Source organism: Cupressus sempervirens, chromosome 4 (assembly GCF_028749045.1).
Source record: "Cupressus sempervirens isolate cs-2001-9-10 chromosome 4, ASM2874904v1, whole genome shotgun sequence".
Taxonomy (NCBI): Eukaryota; Viridiplantae; Streptophyta; class Pinopsida; order Cupressales; family Cupressaceae; genus Cupressus; species Cupressus sempervirens.
Genome location: NC_143121.1, coordinates 426,746,660 through 426,767,700, shown reverse-complemented (window position 1 = coordinate 426,767,700; position 21,041 = coordinate 426,746,660). Strand labels below are relative to the sequence as shown.

General features: G+C 30.9%; 1 pseudogene; it reads right to left on the bottom strand.

Moving 5' to 3' along the window:
• Nucleotides 1-10,338: 10,338 nt before the first annotated feature.
• On the bottom strand, nt 10,339-12,587 carry LOC149561855 (L-type lectin-domain containing receptor kinase IX.1 pseudogene; annotated as a pseudogene).
• Nucleotides 12,588-21,041: the final 8,454 nt, after the last annotated feature.

Below are 21,041 nucleotides of genomic sequence, written 5' to 3'. Positions count from 1 at the left end.
TATTATAGATAAAATAAAATAAGATATAAATAATATTATAGATAAAATTAAAATAAATCACCATCCCAATTTGTAGTACTAATTAGCCAATAGGTTTTTCCTTCTAGATTGCTAATGTATAATTGCAAGGAAAACCTCACTCATGGCTAAAATCACAAATCCTCCTAGATTGAGCTACAAAAGTGGGAAGTAGTTATATGCAAATCATGCCCTGGGCTCACAACATTAAGCTCAAAATTTGGGCATTTTTTCACTTTTGGATATATATGATAAGTTAAAAGTTCATTGGTCTATATAGATTGGTGTGTTATATGTTTATTAAATTATATACGTGAAACTCTATGTTATTAATAAGTTATAAATAATATTAAAAATAAAATAAAAATAATTCAATATTCTAATTTGTAGTATTAATTAGTCAATATGTTTTTCCTGCTAAATTGCTAATGTACAATTGCAAGGAAAACCTCTCTCATGGCTAAAATCACAAATCCTCCTAGACAGAGCTACAAAAGTAGAAAGTAGTTATATGCAAATCATGCCTTGGGCTCACATTTACTTTTTCTCACTCATTCACATTATGATGATACATTTGATAATAAGAGCTTTGTAAGCTAGAGTCTCGTGTCCTACAATATATGGATCTCGTGCAATATATAGATGAAAGTAGAAGTAAATAATAAAAGAAATATAAATCAAGGGAGAAAACAATTAAAAATATATAGAGTGGAATTTTAAAAATAAATCACCTATTTAAGTAAGTGATATTTATGTAAAAATATATAAGTAAAGAATTTAATTTAATGGTTATTATTTATCATTGAAAAATGTTTCTAGAAAATTAAGCAATCTTTAATTATTTAATAATTAAATTTTATTAAAGATAAGATTTATTAAACTTAAATAATAATATTTTATTAATTTATTCAAATTTAACTTTATCCACCCAACAATTTTGAAAAGATACCTAGAGTTATAAACTTCAATGCTTCGAGCATGAGGAATACTAAATTATACCGCGTAATTACACTATGATTTTAATTTTTTTTTTTAAATGGGAAAGATAAAGCTATTAAATTATTTTCATAAATTCTAATATCTAAATTTTTTTTAGAAAATTTAGGTGCCATTTAATGGAAACAATGAAGCATAGAAGATTGAGGAACTATTATCTAATAGTTTAGGGTAAAAGTCGAAGATTTGGGCACTATTATCCATATAGAACCTCTAAATGACACCCATGTTGCTTTGCCAAATGTCACAACCTCATTTTTACTTAAATTTCCTAGACAAAAAATGAAAAGACTACAAGCAAAAATGGACAACCAATAAAAGAGTAGAAAATTAAATTTAAATTTTTCATTTAATAACAAATTTTAGTCCAAGCATAGTGTAAAGAGAAATTTTTGAAAACAATATGATTACTAAAGCAATGATTAATACAAAAGAATTTATTGAAAAATATTATCTTTGCCTATAAATAAGCAGAACTACTAATAAACATGTCTTGATTATAGTACATGCTACATATATTTGAGAGTACAAAGTTGAAGAACTGAATGCAAATTATATCCTCTAGTAAGTTGTTTGCTTTGGTGGTGGTCTGTAATGAGTTACGAGCTCAACAGTATACAACTTGTTGTTTTGACTGATGTTGACATTTCATTGCCCGTAAATGGATACTGTTGTTATCATGACTTTTGGGAAGAAAGGAGCAAAATATAAATGACAGTAAACAATTAGGTCCGCAAGCTTGGATATTTCTATAAACCCTGGAAAACTGGGGCACTTATCGCTATTGAATATGACCGCGACAAAATAAAATTTTCCAGCCAATTATTGTACCATGATATTTCCGCGACTTTCATGTTGACTACATTGGAATAGTTGCAAAATTGAGTCTATTCAACGTGGAAAATTGGTAACAAAACCCTGCTGCACGCTTTTAAAATCATGAACACGACAAAATGTGGTAGAAAATTCATTGTACCATTAAAGTGGCATGACTTTCATATCACCATATATCTCTGGTCATTGCAACTTCTTACCATTCGACGTGGAAAACTATTGAACGCCTCTAAATTATACCTATTCTGTCCCTGATAGCCTTCATTCGTCCTCATATGTGGACCGGGTATGGAGCCTCTCTGACGTCGACCTCGTCGAGTATACAAGTACATCTGCATCATCCAGCTCAGCTATGCATGCATCATTTCCTTCTTCTTCGGCTTGTTTGAAAGATCACGCGAGGGTTGGAATAGGTTCGCGCCCAGAATTCAAGTCCGTGCAACCGCAAGTCATGGAGACGACCTTAGTTTACCCAGAATTCAAGTCCGTGCAACCGCAAGTTATGGAGACGACCTTAGTTTACTGACTTCCTACGGTATCAAGATGCTCGGCAACGTCATTTCTCTGTTTTCCCATGTGGACGTTTGTTCGTTTTGCTCTTTTCTCTTGGGCATGTCTTAAAATTAAGTCTCTTCATTAATTTAGGGTGCACGTGAATTTCTATTAATTGTTCGTGTTAAATGTAGTTATGAATTCAATTGTAAACATACTTGGGTTAGTTAACAAGTCAGGTTAACTTTGCCGTACATTTTTTTAAGAAGTAGTTGAAGTATTTAATATGAAGTTTGAAATGTATGAAGTTTTTAGATATTGGTATTTAGTATTAAATTTCAACTTATATTTTTTCTCTATTTTTCTATATTGCATAATAGCATTTTTTCTTATTTATTTTTTCCTAGTTGAGTTTAGCTTGGTAAAGCTATACATTAAAGGTTAGAATGTAAAGTATTGCATGAGTCGCAACTCAAATTAATATAATTTATCATTCTAATTAACATAAATTTTTATGTTTGTCTTTTTCTACTATTCTATTGTTCTAAGAGGGTATCAGAGCAATTATATTTTCAAACATATTATTAGAGCCATGTCATCAATTTTCACCAATAGCTTAGGTTGCTAGAGCTACAATAATTTATGATCCCTTTTTAAGGTGAAAACATTAATGCATTTCTACTTTTCTTGAGGCAATTTATTGTTGTAGATTTAGAGAAAGAAAAATGTCCAATGTTACTTGCACTATGCTTTATAAAAGGAAATTCTCAGTTTATCAATTGTTGCTCATAGCAAGGAAGAAGGTACACAAAAGAAAGAATTTCTAGTTTATTATACTATAAAAATTACAATGTTTCATCTCTCTGCAAATGAGAAATATAAAGATATATACAAGTTTATAAATATTGTTTCATGATTAGCAAAAATAAAGGTGCATGTAAGGAAGATAGCCATCATTACCTGAAATTAGATGTTCTTGCTTTGTCTCTTGTTCCAATGTGCAACACTTTAGCTCTTGATCTTGAAGTGTACTTGCAGTTGCTTTTAGTTTTGCTTCTACTAATGCTTCTGATTTTTCTTCTTGTCATGATTCTAGTTTTCCTTATTGTCTTGCTTCCACTTGTGTTGTTATTATAATGTCTTTTGATGCTTCTTAGTTTGCATTAGGTTTAGCTTCCCCTTTTTCTCCTAACATTACATTTGTTTTAGCTTCCCTAATTGCTCTTGACTATGTATTTGGTTTAGCTTTCTTTCTTGCTTATGATTTGGCATATGGTTTAGCTTTCTTCATTACTTGTAATTTTCTATCTAGTTTTTCTTCTATTATAACATCTCCTTTTTATTTAGTCTCATTTTTCTTTTGCTTTGGCTTCTGAAGGGGCTTCTATAACTACTTCATAAAATTCTTCATGGTTCTCTTCCATTCTAACATTATTTGTTTCTTCCTTCTTTTCTTATTATTTTTCTTCCATTATAACACCCTCTAAATTGCTTCTATTTTTTCTTCCTTGTTTGACTCTATGTTTCTTCTAGGTTGAGGGCTATTATGATGCCACTAGTTACTTCCACTATTGCTTTTTATTTTGCTCCATGTGTTGCATCGATGTTTGCTCCCCATTTTGCATCCATTTTCAGTCTCCTTTTGGCTTTCATTTCTTTTTCCCTGATATTCTTTTTGATTATTCCATCTTTTCTTCTTTTGTTTCTTCTCACTTTTATTTTAGGCTTGTTTCCACTTTGAGGTCATTTTTTTTCTTTTAAAATTTCTTCCATTATTTCTCCTTTGTTTCCTACTTGAATTTCTTCTATCTTTGCTTCCTAGATAATGTCATGTTTTGCTTCCAATATCGCTTCTTGTTTATCTCCAATTGTTGCTCCAATATTTAACATTAAAAATTATCTCTTATTTTACTTTCATTTCATGAAATCCATATCAATACAAATTAAAAAATTATCAACCACTTTCAATATAGATAAATTGAAAGATAATACTAATAAGCTCATCATATATAACTAAAATAGGTGAAAGAAAAATATGTCAATAGATCAAAACATATGTCAAAATGATACATATTAACAATTGACTTAAGTAATATATATATATATATATATATATATATATATATATATGATATCATTAAAAATGATAAATTATGTAACTAAAAATGATCAATTGTATTTAAAACATTACAAATATAAATTTTAAAAGTATACTATAATTGTAACCTATTTGACAACAATATACATCAAAATTAAAGAAATTGACTATGAACTTTAATATAGTCAACTTTCAACAATATTTGACATACTTGTCCAATTTTTGCATGCATCATCTAACCATTGGGTTCAAAGCTACTAGGATGTGTAATTTATCCCTTCAATAAAATGTAAAAATTAAATATTGATTAGAATAATTATGAAAGAATAATAATAAGATAACTGAGGAATAATATTATTATGTTAGTCTACTAATTTTTTAGAAAGTTTCCAAAATTCTACAAAGTCTATTATGTAATCAAATGAGAGAATGAAAGTTCTAGCAATTGAAAGTATTTTTATATATTTGTAATTAATAGATAAATAGATGTTGCATATATTTTGAACGAAATATCTAATTGAATATGTGAATTAATCAAATTTTTATTTAGAGATGCAAATGATATTGCTCTTGAGAAAAGATAATTTAAAAAAAATAAATCTCTATTTATGTAATTTTTTCTCCTTGCAAATGGAAAATTGTCAGTCCCAATTCTAAAAAATTATTTCAAACTATTTGAACTATTTCCGCTTGTTTAAAATTTATTTAACTTTATTTTATTTCTTTAAATTTTTTTATCCTTATCTATTACTATTCTTTAAATTAGCAAAAAACAACATTGAATTAATAAGTTACCACTTTTTAATATTTCTTTCCTTCAAAAATTTATAAATCTTAGTTCAAAAACCTACATTTGATTTTAAGAAGGCTTGTGACCATTTCAACATCTATGTAGGTAAATTGAAGAAATGGAGAAAATCTATAGCTTTTAGCTGAACATGTCAAAGCTTTGTACATGTTGCTTTACAATTTTATAAGCTCTTCTTTTTGTTCTCTTTAGCAAGAGTTTACATACATGGAAGCCAAAGATCAAATTAATAAAAGAGATTGTTTCCTGAAGATCACTTTCGAAGTGGATTCAACTATATTTGTGTTGCTTAGAAACATCTCAAGACTGTGAAAGCACTAATGATTAGTGACCATATTAGGTTTTTAGATTCCATGTCGCCATTCTCAATATTGTGAAGCTATAATAATCATCTTGTATTAGAGGTTTTAAGGTAAATTGTGTAGATTCATGAATTTCAACTTAGTTTCTTAGATTTTTTCTTTTTCTTCCTTGTCTTCACTATTTTGATTTTTCCTTGTTATAAATCTATTGCAATCTGTGTTTCTTTTTGTTATGCCATTAATGTGTTCCTGACATTTTCTTCCAAAATATTGTGTAGCTATATATATTTAAATGCTAATCAATGCTTACTTTATTTTACACTTTTTCTTGGATTTTGGTAATTTAAGCTTCTTCTCCATTTGTGATAGTGAAATATTTTAAAATTCAATAAAATTTACCAAAAGAGATGTATGTTCTCAAATTTCATTGGTTTAGTTCATAGAGTTTGAAGTCTTCATATTTCAAATTTATACATCATGGTTTTTTTTGAGATTTAGAATTTAAATTAAAGGAATTTAGAACTTGGAAGTTGTGTACTTAACTGATTAGAATCCGTCACTTTCAAAATAATGAGTCAATTTTGAGTTTAGGAGAAATTTATATCCTAATTGGTAGAAATACTTATCATATCCATTTCTTTTGGATTTTCAGTAGTAGTGATTGTTAAAGTTATCCTCACCCTTCACAATCATGTCCATAACCTATGCACGTTCTTCAATCTTTTCTATATTATTGTTGAACCACAATATTTTATAAATTTTCATCTCTAAAGTGAATCTCCTATTTAAGTCATGCAAAACTTAATTATGATATTTATATATTGACTATGGTTTAACAAACCTTTATTAAGAATTTAGTCTCTATCATAAATTAATTGTTTAATCTATTATCATCTTTACTTTTTAGAAAGTAATAATTATAATGAAGAGTTTCTTAAATTTTATTTTATTAGTTTAATATTAGTTATATTTTTATATTATTTTTATTAATGATATTATATTTTTAATTAGGTCACTAGAGTTTGTGCGAGAGGAAAATATTACATTTTTCTTGTTGGTTTTTTAAAATTATTTTTCATTGCTACATTTCTAATTCTCACACCTATAATTTTTATTTCTAATTATGACTATAATTTCTAATTTCTACCTTCTAATTTGATGGTTTTTGTTTGGGCATTAATTATAAAAATAAATTATCTCATTCAAAGTGAAATAGAATGTTTGTCCTTCCTTCTAAACAAGAACATAAAATAAGTTCAAGCTTTAATTTAAAGTAAGTTAAAGGTCTCTCCAATGTGGACTTTGGAATCATATTTTTTATTGTTAACATACATAATGGATAGAAAATTAGTTTCATATTACTTAAAACTATAATTTGGTTTCATTTTATATTATCAGTCCATAAGTATGCTTAGTTTCATATCTGTCCATATTACTAAAATCAGTTTTATTTATATTACTCATTGCATAGTGGAAGTTAAACACAAGATATTGTCATCATTTATTGAGAAACTTAATATAAAAAGAAATAAGCATATACATTGTAAGGTCTTTCACGAATCAAAATGCATGTTTTTTCTAAATGTGAAAATGAAATCTCCTATATCCTATCGGCTCATTGTTGCATCCACAAAAACATGCAACTGCTAGTTTTTAAGAGTTTTGTATTATTTGTCTTAGGTGGTCTCTTGCTTGTGGCTTATCTCAAATATTGGAGGTTAATTTAATTTTCTTACACTTGGGTATACAAGTTAGTTGCATATTCTATAGTTGTTCTACCATTGTTTTTATTTTTATTAGATATTTGTAAGATTTTAGAAATGAGATTATATTTTGGGAACAAAAAGAAGATTGTTTAATTGTGGGTCATTTCCCGACATTAATTAATATTGGTTGTTTATGTGAGACACACTTTGTGTTACTAATTCTACTAGCATACTATGCATGTTAATATTATAAAGTTAATGTTGTTTTCTATTACATGTTTCCTTACTTTCATTGTCATTATTTCCTTATATGAGAACTATGAAGACCATGTGGATAGACATGCAATCATTTCCTTAAAGAAACTAATTACTAGACTACTTGGAAATAACTACCATAGCCAAACATGCAACTATATCATTACATTTTATCTCTTTCCCAATCATTCCTTCTATAGTTATATCCTTGTTGCACTTTAGACTTATATTATTTCTTAAGATCTTATAATTTTTCAATAGTAAATCTATATATGTAGCTCTCACCTCTAAAATGATTGTAAAACAATTAGTTTCATTCCACCTTGATTTTTAAAATCCTTTTCCATTATTTTGATAAATACCATCTATTTATTCCTTGCATAATATAATACTTTCATTTTTCTATAAAAATATTGAAAAACAACATCCCTTATAATAGTTGCATAAGCTTTATTGGTAGTTCACCCTTTGTTAATTCCTTCTAGAGTTGAGAGTCTTAATTTAAAATTAACTTATGAAATGGCTCTAAAGATTGGCATAAATATTGAGATTCAATTCAATTATGTTCTCATATATTCCTTTGGAAACAATGTAGCAGTTAACAAGATTTTGCTTTCAACCAAAGAAATCAATTTAAAAAACATATTATATGATGTTGCCCATTTCTTTCCCAATGAATGAAGAAACATTATCCAAGAAAATAATTTTAAAAATTAATATCACTTGATTTTAGATTTAAACACAATAGCGAGATCAACATCAAATAACTTTTTCTTTCATTTATTTGATGATTTGATTATGTAATTATCATTCCTTTTCTTAAATTTTAGTTCAAATATTAATTCATAAGTAATCTTAATCAAGCTTGTTTATCTCTAATGGCTTGTCTTTTCCATTGTGAGGCTAAACTATTTTGTCATTACCAATTGTCCATAATTACTATTCTTAGAGTATTTTAAGTTGAAAATATCTAGTCTAAGAGCCTACTTCTATTGGAACTACTCAAAAATTTCAATATTTTTAGAATTTATAATTTGAGAAATCTATTTGAAATAAAATCACGTTAAATATTAAACAATGTTCTCCCCAAAAAGCTATTTTTTTAAATCATAGAAATAAATTTTAAGATAAAATAAAAATAAAAATCTAAAAAGAAACTAAATAGTTCAAAAATTTAATATATATTGTACATAGTGTATAAAATTAGTTTATATTTAAAAAAAGAAATGTCAAAAAAAAATGTAGTTAGAAATTGATAATGTTTACATAATCTAGAGAAATCTATGCAAACAGTCACCCAAAATTGTTATGAAAAAAAAAAACAACATACTTATTGAATATGATCCAAGATATACCTTAGGAAAACCACCATGAAGGAATAAGCCAACTTCAAAAAGTATTTTTGATGTATGTATTTTTTTGAAATATGACATTAGAATACATCCATGAGCACCTCTGAAGCATAGCTTGCCTACAAACAATCCATGTGATCAAACATCACATGTAATGCTTGAAATCGTCAGAGATGTTAAACAAGAGATGACTTCGACCCTTTACTCTAATTAGTCAACTAGCCAACTCTAGACAACTACCTTTGCAATTGCTTTTATAGAACTATTTGAACTTACACAAAACCATTGTGTGATACCACATTAAACTACATGAATAAAACATTAGGATTGCAATCTAATGATCTCACATTTCATATTAGCTACTAAATTTTCACTTTACATAATTATTTTTCCCTTAACTTATTAAATACAATTATATGTGACATACAACACATAAATTGTCTACAAAAGTATTTCTCTTAGTGATACATGTCCATTTAAATTCTTCTATGTATGCTAAACACATAATAATACTAAACACAATAATTCTTTCATGCATTCCATTTAGTCTTATAAGAGATAAGTTTGTGCGAATGACTACTCATGAAACTTGAGTTGATAAATTTGACTAAAAAACTAGAGTTAAATCCTAGTAACAATATCATAGCTTTACTTAGAAAATATCTCCTACTTATCAATAAATATCATATTGTAAACATTAAGAAGACATTTTCTGATGAAGGGTGCTCTCCTTAATACCATAAACCATAACAGAAACAAAGAAACAACACCAAATGCGAAAACAAAATATGAGCTTCTTATTATTATTGCAAATGCAGAATTATAGAATTCACAAATACAATATGCTAACCCACATGGGCGCCTCCATTATAGTAATCTACAAAACTAAGCTGCGAACTACACTTAGAGCTGTCTTAGATAATGTTTGGGCCTTTCTTAAATAGGCAATTTTATATTGCCCAAGAAGGTTCTAGATGCTCAAACTTAATACCTAGGACCGACAGACCCTAACAATACATATAGAGTTAGCTAAATACATCTTTGACAAATTATTTTAGAAATTTTAGGTAGCCCAACTTTAGAAGGTCATAACTCTTGAACTGTTGCTCTGTTTGACTATTATAACCACTTTTTAGAAACAACAACTCGTGATCTATAGTCCAAGAATAGTGCATGCCTTTCTCTCGAGTTTTTGAACCTCATCTAGGCAGTCTAAGGCTTCCAACGATGAGTCTACAGATTTTTCTACAATTATTTCCATCGAAAATCTATAATAACTTCTGGAGCAATGAGATTTTTATGGTAGGCCTATAACTCTAAAATGAACTTTCATATACAAAATAAGAAAATTTCAAAATCGTATGAAAAATTTATTAAAAATAGCAAGTTCCTAGAAATAGCAACACCCCTATGTACTAGTTTTTATTAAAATATAAAAGACTGAAAAGAAAAATATTTTTGAATGATACAAGATTACTTGTCCAAACCTCAAACTTTCTCTTAGATATTTCTAATTTTATTTGATTTAGAGCAAACCCTACAAATTTATCGAAAAACTGGAGAAAATGCTATTTTCACTAACAAGTTTAGAGAGTTTACCCTAGTCAAGCTCTCTACTCGACAATCGAGAGCTGGAGATTTTGACTGGGCCACTTGAAGCTGTAGACGATGACAAAACATAAGAATTCAATGACGACGTCGACATTTCTCTCACAACGGAGGGGCTAACTGCTCCCGACGACGACGACGCTGATTTTCCACCACGACGATTAACATGCTGACTGTATACAGCAACCGGCAGATCCAGCGGAACACACGGCAATTCTGCTTCCCTTTTCAATATCTTCAACACCTCTCTCATTCTCGGCCTTGATCTTGGGTCTGGATGGGAACACAGCAGCCCTACCAACATCAGCAGCTCCATTTCTTTCTTGTTAAAGTCTCCTCCAAGTTTTCCATCCGCAGCATCCAAAAGCTTTCCCCGTCCATACAAATCCCAAACCCATTGCACCAATCTACAATTATGTTCAACAAGTGTAAGGTCAACGGGCGGCTTTCCGCAACCAATTTCCAACATAACTGCCCCAAAACTATACACGTCCGTCTCTGGACTGGCTTTCCCTGTTATAGAGCATTCGGGAGCTAAATAACCCAGCGTCCCTGCCACCACAGTCGTATGGGAAGCCGACTGGTCACGCTCCACCAGTCTTGCCAATCCGAAATCCCCCAGCTTGGCGTTGAAATGGGAATCCAACATTACATTGCTCGCCTTGACGTCCCTGTGAACAACACGCTGATCCCATTCTTCGTGGAGATAAACAAGGGCAGAAGCAATGTCACAGGCGATACTGTATCTCCGGTCCCAATCCAGAGTAACAACAGGCTGATCCTCCTCTTCCCAGAAAATGTATTTATCCAGACTCCCATTTGGCGAGTATTCGTAGACTAGGAGCAACTCGCCTTTTTGGTGGCACCATCCCAAGAGCTGCACGAGGTTACGGTGTCTGAGGTTGCTGATTATGGTAACCTCAGAAACATACTCCTTCCTTCCTTGTCTCGAACCCTCGGATATTCTCTTCACGGCCACCGCCTCCGACCTGCCGGGCAGGATGCCTTTGTACACTCCACCGAAGCTTCCTTGACCAAGCTTTCCATCTTCGTTGAAGTTTCTCGTCGCGGCACTGAGCTCGGCGTAAGAGAATTTCCGGGGACCCTGAGAAAACCATTCGTCCAATTCCACATCGTCCTCTTCACCTTCCTCGCCAGGACGTCCATTTTTTCCCAACTTCCACCACCAGACAAAGAATATGAAAACGCAGAGAATCAGAACGCTGCAGAAAACCGCTATTAAAACAGCTTTGACAGAATTGTTCTTTTCCTTCCTGCGCTTTGATGGGTTCTGTACATCGGAACTAGTGTTAATTGCAGGAGAGGGCGCAGGCGAGATTTCCCAGGAATAAGCATAAGAAACATTTCACGCATACACAGTGTGTGTCTCTGTTGAGTCTCCAGTACCAGCCGAGAGGCCAACCTTGATGTTCTCTGGAAGAGCCACCCGCAGATCGATGTCATAAAATAAGATTGGGATATCAGGCTTAGAGACACTAGTGGCATTGGGGTTACAATAGAGAAACACTTGCAGCCTCTCTGCTACTCCATCATAATCCACCCACGCGTGCCACTGCTCTCCATTCTTGAGACTTCTATTACAAAGGCTGTAGCTTTCATTAAAATTTTGCAGTGAAATACTTACCTTGGACATAATACTGCTGACGTCAATTCCCACATGGTTGTCATCAGGATCCCATTCATTCTTGTAAGTGTCAAATTCCACCGCAAGCATCTGATAGTAAGATCCATTAGAGGTTATGGCGTTAAACAGGCCGAACCATCCGCCTTAAGCGGCCTCTGGAGGCTCCAACTCAAAAGGAACCATGAAGAAGGTAAGTCCGTCTCCATAACCGATCGAAACATTGTTACCTCACCGGATAACGAATTGGAAATAGGTAGAGAAGTTCGCTAGACTTCGGGAGGAGGTATCCCATAGCACAACAGATTTGTCGTAAACCGCCCAGCCAAAGCTTTTGGTTTCCTAATGGTGGATTTTTGGTGAGCTGCATCATGTCTCCTTGACGGTAGGCGTCAATTTTCGTATTTTATTATTGTATCTGAGATAGGAGGGATCAAAAAGCTGTGGTTTGCTGCGCGTGATGAAAAAACGAGAGAAGCAAAAGAAAATACGAAGAGCACTGCACGCGACGGCTGACAGAGGTTGGCCATTTAAATATCTGATTTGCAGGGCTGTACATTATAATTTGTTCGTAGCCTTGATTCCGGTACGTTTATTGTAATATTTAGTGGGCAAGGTGTTCAGAGGGAGGTCACAATCTTTGCGTGTTGAGAACGAAGACTTCCTTGTGTTAGACGACAAAAAGTAGCTTTATACAGTGACCCTTAAATGTGTAACTCAATTACGCGGAAAAGTTTTAAGACTCTTTTACGCGGAACGGTTTATACGGGAAGATATTCAGTGGTGAATTGGGGTCTCACAATTTTAAGTAGTGGATCATTTATATATTAATAGTTGGTTAATTCGTTTTGTTTTTTTGTCTTTTTTTATTTATGATTGGCTTATTTGTGTGACTAGTGTAATTTATGAATCACTATTATAAATTTGTGAAACACTATGACATTTTGTGAATGAAGTGATTGGTAATTCAAAGAATAATTATTGGTACAATTAGGATCAAGAATTGGTGAATATTCTTTTGGACTAGTGTTTGACACTCATAAAATGCATCATTATTGGTGAGAAGATGAAATCTTAACTTTAAGAAAAGTCACATATTTATTTTAAAATTTGATATATCCTAATTTATAGCATATGAACATAATAAGATATTATAGTTTTGTTTGTTTTAAATATGATCTTATATTATGTTATATTGTAAATGTGATTTTTATTTATAATAATTGAGACTGTTTTTTGTTTGACATTTCTAAATACTAGGTAGAGTAAGATTTGACCATTAGTACTATTTTGATTGATTGAAATTATTTTAATTTTAGTGTTTTTTGTCATTGATTATGAACAAGAATTGTGTTGTCGTAGCTGGAGTCCCTGCCTAAAGCAAAAGATAATTAAGATTGAGTTGGATGTACATAGATAGAATCAAATTTGTAGTTTTGCATAATTCAATTCAAAATTATTCATGAAGCAAAAGGTAGTGTTTAAATGCTAAGAGTATTATCTGAGCAACACAAACTAACAAGGATATTAGATTGGCTTGTAGATTTACAACTTGGGTGTTCAAACTATTTGTTTGCATAGTTGAAATAGATTCAATGTTCAAGGAACATAGGGTGTCATTATAGTCACCGCAATAAAGTCACATGCTATCTTTGAAGGTCTACTTTAAGCATAACTCCTTATATTTTTTAAAGCACCATATTTGAGAATAATGATTGGATAGTTATACTTGTAAAATACAAACCCCAATGCTTATAATGAAAATTTCAAATAGCAATTATAATAGAGAGATGGAATTAAAGCCCTTATAAAACTATAAAAAAGAGGATGCTAAATTTAACCACTTCCATTACGATTAGACAGCTTCAAATTGTTACTCAATTCAATCCTTGAAGAAATTAATGAGAAGCAATGGAAAAGGAAGTAAACTTGGAAAAAGAATGAAATTTTGTTGAGAAACTACATATGAAGATTGATGGATCTGTGCATGTTGTATAAAAAATGAAAAATAAAAGAAAGAAAAGAAGATTGAATATAATTCAAGAAATTTTATGGAAAATCTACATATCAAAATAAACTTTCAAATAGTAGGAAAAAAAATAAAAGAGTGATGCTTACCAATAACATTAAAATTGCTAATTTTTCTTTAACAACCACAAGTGTGAAAATTGAGCTGTTCAAAATTAAGGGAATTTGATAGTAGAAACTATATAAGAGTTCTCCATACTCTTTTAATATTAAATGAAAAAAAATCTAGATTAGCTTTGCAAAATTAGTAACTATACATATTAGTGCTTTAGAAAATAGTAACTTCACACTAGTACAAAATAACAATATATGACTAAAAAAATTATTAAAAATTGAAGATATATGACTAATTTTGATCATGTGACCAGTGATAGTTTATTGTCGGACATTTATCTCACAACCAAATCACTGATTGTTGTTAAATGGGTGTTATTTGGTTATTTATTTGGTATTTCAATTGATAATTTTTTGGTAGTTTATTTCATGGTTATTTTAGTATTTTATTTGGTCATTTATTTGGTAGTTGATTTTGAAGGATTTGATCGAGACAAATCCACAAAGCTCAAAGAATACTTGCATGTACAAACCTGTCATAGAAGAAAAAGATGAGATGAGGCAAGGGTTTTGCTTTGAAAATATGCAAATTGTATTCCATAAATGAAAAAGATGCAAGATAATTCCAAATGATCTATCCTTGTAGAAGTAGATCGAAACTCAAAAATGGTAACCTAAAAGGAAAAAGGGTAACCTAAAAGGTAAATTTTATTTAATAATTACTGATTATTTGTTAAAAGGAAATACAAAAGGTGCATAAAGTGAAATCTTAAGTAGGGAATAAAGAAAATTTAATAAATGAAATGAAATTAATGCTTTACTCTAACACCCCACCTTAATATGAACAACAATGCAGCTACAAACAATGTAGAAAGAGCAAAGAAACTACAATGTAATGCTGAAGGAAAACTTGGGTCTCGATAACAAGGCCTAATGAGGTACCCAATCATGACCAAATCTCTATGAAATGGAGAAATAGAGCAGTGGAAAAAATTCTACTCCAAAAAGAGATAGCATGAAAAATAAGGAAGGAAGGACTCATCACTGAGACCCCCAAGGATAACTTTTTTCACCCCAAGCATAGAACGTTGTTCAAGATACCATGGGGATAAAAAAGGTTTAATGAAGATGTATGCAACCTATTGAGTAGTAGGAATGTATTCTAAGCTCAAAGTACCATCTTGAATTAGGTGCCTGATGAAGTGCATGTGAAACTTGATGTGCTTGGTTTGCTAATGATCAAATGGGTTGCATGAAATGTGTATAACACTTTGATTATCGCACCACAAAAAAGTGGGACTATCAGGGAGAAATCCAAACTCTATCATCAACTGTCGAAGCAACAAAACCTTCTGACTAGCTAATACAACTACCCTATATTCTACCTCTATAATTGATAATGCGTGAGCATGCTACTTCTTGCAAGACCATGTGATAGGACCAAAACCAAGACAAAAGAAAAAAGTGAGAAGTAGACTTGCAATCATCAATATCACCAGCCCAATCTAAATCTCTGAAACGATCAATGTGAGGATCCCCTATCAATGTGTAGTGAATTCCATAACACATTGTACCTCTAATATAGCTCAAGATACATTTGGAATCTTGCCAATGACTTTAATGAGGATCATGGGAGAATCGAGAGACAAATCCAACCCCAAAGGAAGTATTAGGATGTGTGTATGTCAGGTAAAAAAAACTACCCACAAGCTATCTATATAAAGTGGAATCTACTATAGGAGTAGAGCAAGTGGTAGATAAAACAACACATGACTAAAAAGGTGTAGGGGTAGGCTTGCAATCAAGTATGTTGAATATTTGAAGCATATCAAGAGCATACTTTTGCTGGAGTATGGCTATCCCATCCGAAGATTGAACAACCTATAGGCCCAAAAAATAGTGCAGAAGTCCAAGGTCTATCATCTCAAACTACTCTCTCAATGCTTGTTGAAGACTCTATATCACATTGAGGTGATCCCACAATAGTGGGTGCCACTTTTTGACCAATTTTGACACTAAAATCAATTTTTTGAAACAAACCTCACATTCAAATGACTATATCTCTAAAACTATGAATAATTTCAAGATGACATAAACTAGTGATTCCTAGTACTCTGTTCCTACTTTGTAACCATACTTTCTAATTAAAAAAAATTATTATTTTTAAGTCAAATTTTTCATCTCCTCTGAAAAGTGGTACATATGAAAAATCAATATTTTGGAAGAGTGACAATCTGCTTGACATGAATAACATTTTTTCTAGAAATGATAATGATGTAATTCTTTTAGTGTTGGATTTGTAACATCAATATCTAGAGGATGCATTTGGCTTGATTCAATTTGGTTGAATCTTGTATAGTTTATGAAGTTTTGAAGTGACACCAATCATAATTCAGACATAAGTTCATTTTGACATAGATAACTTGAACTCAATTTATCATAAATCTAATTTTCTTTTTTTTAATATAAAGTTATCTCAACAACCTATTTCCTAGATTTTTTCAAAAACAAATTGACCTAAATTAAAAATTTTCCTGAAGTGTCGAAGTCAGTTGATGTTAAATTGTTAATGAACCTATAATGAATTAAACACATATTTGAAAGTCTAAATGAATATACTATGTATTACAATTATAGTCATTGGAAAGCTTGCTCTGAGTAGCACAAATTGGCATTTTTAATTTTATAGTTGGAGATCATTAGATCTCAATTTTGGGGGTCAAAAAAACCAATTTCATTTTTTAAAAGAAAACAACACCAAAATTTTATAAATTAATGTATTCTTGCAAACACTATGTTCGTGCAAACACATTTTATATGTTCAGATGAATGTACAAGCATAAATAATCTAGCAGCTACAAATTTAATTTAATGTGTTCGTGTGACCATGTAAAATAATTGGTGTTCACCCAAACATGCCAAAAAATAGAATGCTTATGTCACCTGTAGTGAGGACAAAAGTTTGATAGTGAAGCTAAATGTTATAAAGTTACTGTGAATTTATTAAGGCTAGGGAAATTTTTTTATTTTTACAATTTTTTGATGCGAAAAAAAGAAAGGAAGTCAAAAAAAAATTCAAGGAAGAGATCTCATGAAGTAGAACAAAGAAATCTTCAAAAGACTGTGCCATGTTATCATCAAATTAAACAAGGTCTATAATTATATATACTAAATTTATTTATTTTGATGGTCTTGAATTTAATTATGTATCAATCTTATTTTTTATCTAATTTGATTTATTTATAAAAAATTTGTAGACAATCAACAAGGTGAAGAAAATGTTGAAGGAGGCTCAACAGAAGTAGAAGAAGTGGATATGGGAGAAGGGTCATGAACACTCCCTAAAAAATCTCAAATAATGAATATTGAAGAAGGTTCAAGATCACTCCCTATAGAGGTTCAAATAACAAAAGTTGGAGAAGGGTTAGAAACATTCCCTACAAAATCTCAAATAAAGAATGTTGGAAAAGGCTCAAGATTGCTCCTTGTAGAAATTCTAGTAACATAAGTTAGAGAAGGGTTAGGATCAGGTGTAGGAACTAGTATGGATGAACTCATAAATATTGCCCAATTTGTAAAGAATAAAATTTATCATAAAAATTTAGATCACTTACTTAAAATGGATGTGGATAAATTGAGAACAGTTGTAGCTACTATTCAATGATTAAGTTTGTCTAAGAAAAGGTCAATGAATAAGAAGATAAGAGAAATAATGACTAAATTTGATAATATTGAAACACTCGACCAAGCTCAATTGCTTTCACTTTTTCTTACACAAAAGAAGTTGCAAGAGACATTGAAATTGTTATGTGTAGACACAACATCAAAGATGAGAAGATTTTCTAACATGTAAACTAATGTGATTGAAAATTTTAAACAAGCTTTGAGACACATAGGAAAGCAGTCTCGAACTAAAGATAAGTCCATGGCAAGAAAAGTGCTGTTGATGTCTATTGTTACAAATAAGAATATGACCCAGAATAGACAAATTTCTTCAATTTTGTCTGAAATGGGTTTTAGTAGGAAAACAATGAGAGAATATGTTAAGAGAAGATTAATTTGGATGACAGTACTATGGAAGGAAATTGGGCAATCATGTGTAGAGTACCTCATTCTAATAGGATTGATGAGGGATTAAAAAATTTAGTCATATCATTTTGAATTGATAACGCTCGTCCTTCATCAAATAGTAGAGATGTTATCAGGCATAGGATTGCATCTAATCAATATGAACATCATACAAAACATTAGTTGAACACAACACATCATGAGTTATATTTGTCATTTTGTAGTGAACATCTTAATGTAAAAATTGGGCAAACGTTGTTTGAAAAATTGAAGCCATACTTTGTGAAGTCAAACAAAGTGTTTGAAATATGTTGTAATCATCATATTGAGTTTGATCTCCACTATTAGGTATTTTGAAAGTGAGTTTATATCATCCATTCTATGTGACAAAATAGATGATCCAACTGGTCAAATAAATTGCATCAAAGGATTATGTAAGACATGCGGTGAATTGGCTCTATTTCCCTTGGAAATTGAAAATATTGATGTAACAAAAAAATTGCATTGCAAAAGTTACAAGTATGTGAAGAATGAAACAAAGTTGCAGAAAGAGACAAAAAGCTTAGAATATGTTGAAGAGGAGTTACCTATTGTGACATTTATGGATAGATTTAAGAATTTGATTCAACCTTATATTCATCACACATTTTTTTCAAAGTGGCAAGCACAATAGTTTCAAACTTTGAGAGATAATTTCCCACTTGGAATGATTATATCAGTCATTGATTTGGTTGATAACTATTCCTTTGTTCATCAAAAAAAAATTCAATCAGATTATTTATTTTCTAAGTAGGTTACTATTATGGTACATGTTTGTTATAGACATGCATAGTTAGATTTGGATGGTATTTAGAGTATAGTTTAAGCACGAGTCATTAAAAAGGAATATCACTTTTATATAAATGATGATAAAGAACATAACATTCATTATGTAGAACATTGCTTCATATGTTCTTTTCTTATTTGAAAGAAAAAGACATAAATGTTGATAAATATTATGTTTGGTCTCATGGATGTGCTACACAGTTCAAATCATCTAGGCCTTTTTATGCATTATGTAGATATCATCATAATGAAAATATAAAACACATGGAATTTCTTCAAGAGTGGGCATGGAAAAGGTGAACATGATGGTGCTAGAGCTTGCATCAAGTGTGCTCTATGAGAGTATCAAATGCATTATCAAGGAGTTCATATAAATGATGCACATGATGTTGTTGAATGGTGTAAGACACATTTTGCATCAAATGAGGTTGGGACATCATCAACAATGAGTCAACAGGTACCATATAGAGTCTTTTGGGAGATAACAAGTATGGATGTGTATATTTGTTTAAATTTTATAAAATTTAAAAGTTTTAAATTTTATTTTTAAGTTTTATCTTTCAATTCATTCAATTTTAAATTTAATTTGTCCATATTTTCAATGTAATGAACTTTAAGGTGTTAATAGAAAAAACATGCATGGTTGTAAGAGGATAGAAAAGACATGTTCCTTAGATAATCGCAATTGGACATTGAAGACAAGAGAATACTCATGTTTTTGTGATAGTTGTATTGATGAAGACTATTAAGAATGCATTAATCAAACACATGAATATACAGGTGCATGGATTTTGGTACCACTTGATGTTACTGATACATTTGATAAAGATGATGAAAATTTTGATGATATTTCATTGATTTCTAATGATTATAATCACATCTCTAGATTGGTAAAGATGGGTATGTATCATAATGTTGGATACAATTGATTGATTGTGTGTTGTCCTTGATGTTACACAAATGTCATATTAGTTGACAAACAGTGCATGTCGAGCTCACTTGGTTAGAGAAGACAGTTTTCCTAGTCTATCGAGCATTCTTAAGTTTACTCTATATAGAAGATAGTATTTGTTGAGCTCACTCAAGCATCAAAGGAAGTTATGTAGAAAAAAATGTTAATCGAGCTCACCTGAGCATCGAAGGAACTTATGCAAAAAAAATGTTAACCGAGCTCACTCAGTTAATGAAGGGAAAGTTGAACGAAGTTAGTATTAACTAAGCTAACTTGGTTGCCAAAGGAATTTTATAAGTTCATAGTGTTAATTGAGCTCCTATTGGTTAACATAGGAAATCACTTCAGAATCAGTTTCTACCAAGCTAGGTCAGCTACCAAAGGATTTTTGCATGTAAAGCTTAATTATTTTACCTATTGATTCTAGCCAACTGAGGTAATGAATATTGGTTATTCTAATTTGTATTTGAGCTAACTTGACAATCTGTTGTGATTTGAGTTGACTTGTAATGGGTCAAGTTGTGATTTCAAAGTATGTGATATGCAAATTGAATAAGTTGAAAGAGATAAGATGAGAGGAAGCAAACTTGAAGGATAAGCAAGTATCCTTGTGGAGAAGAAAAGTATTATTCAATCAGAAAGGATCAAGTATAAAGCCAAAATAGAGATTTGTAATTAGCAATTCAATTACATCACAATTAGGTCATTTTTATTGTTACTCTCTAACCATTGTAGTAGTGACCAAAAATCTCTTAATAGAGTTGGTTTAATAGACATTTGTAAATACTCTAACAAGGTGACAATCCCATTGAATTGTTTCAAGACCTCTTACAAGGCCACTCCTAGCAGGGTGATTAAATCTTTTAACAAGGTCACACCTAATAGTGTGTTTTGTAACCTTTGACAGGGTTGGCTCCTAACCAAGCTCACTTGAGAAGACTGAAAAATAGTAACTAGTAACATTGGTGGTTTTTCCCAAATTGGGTTTCCACATTAAATCTTG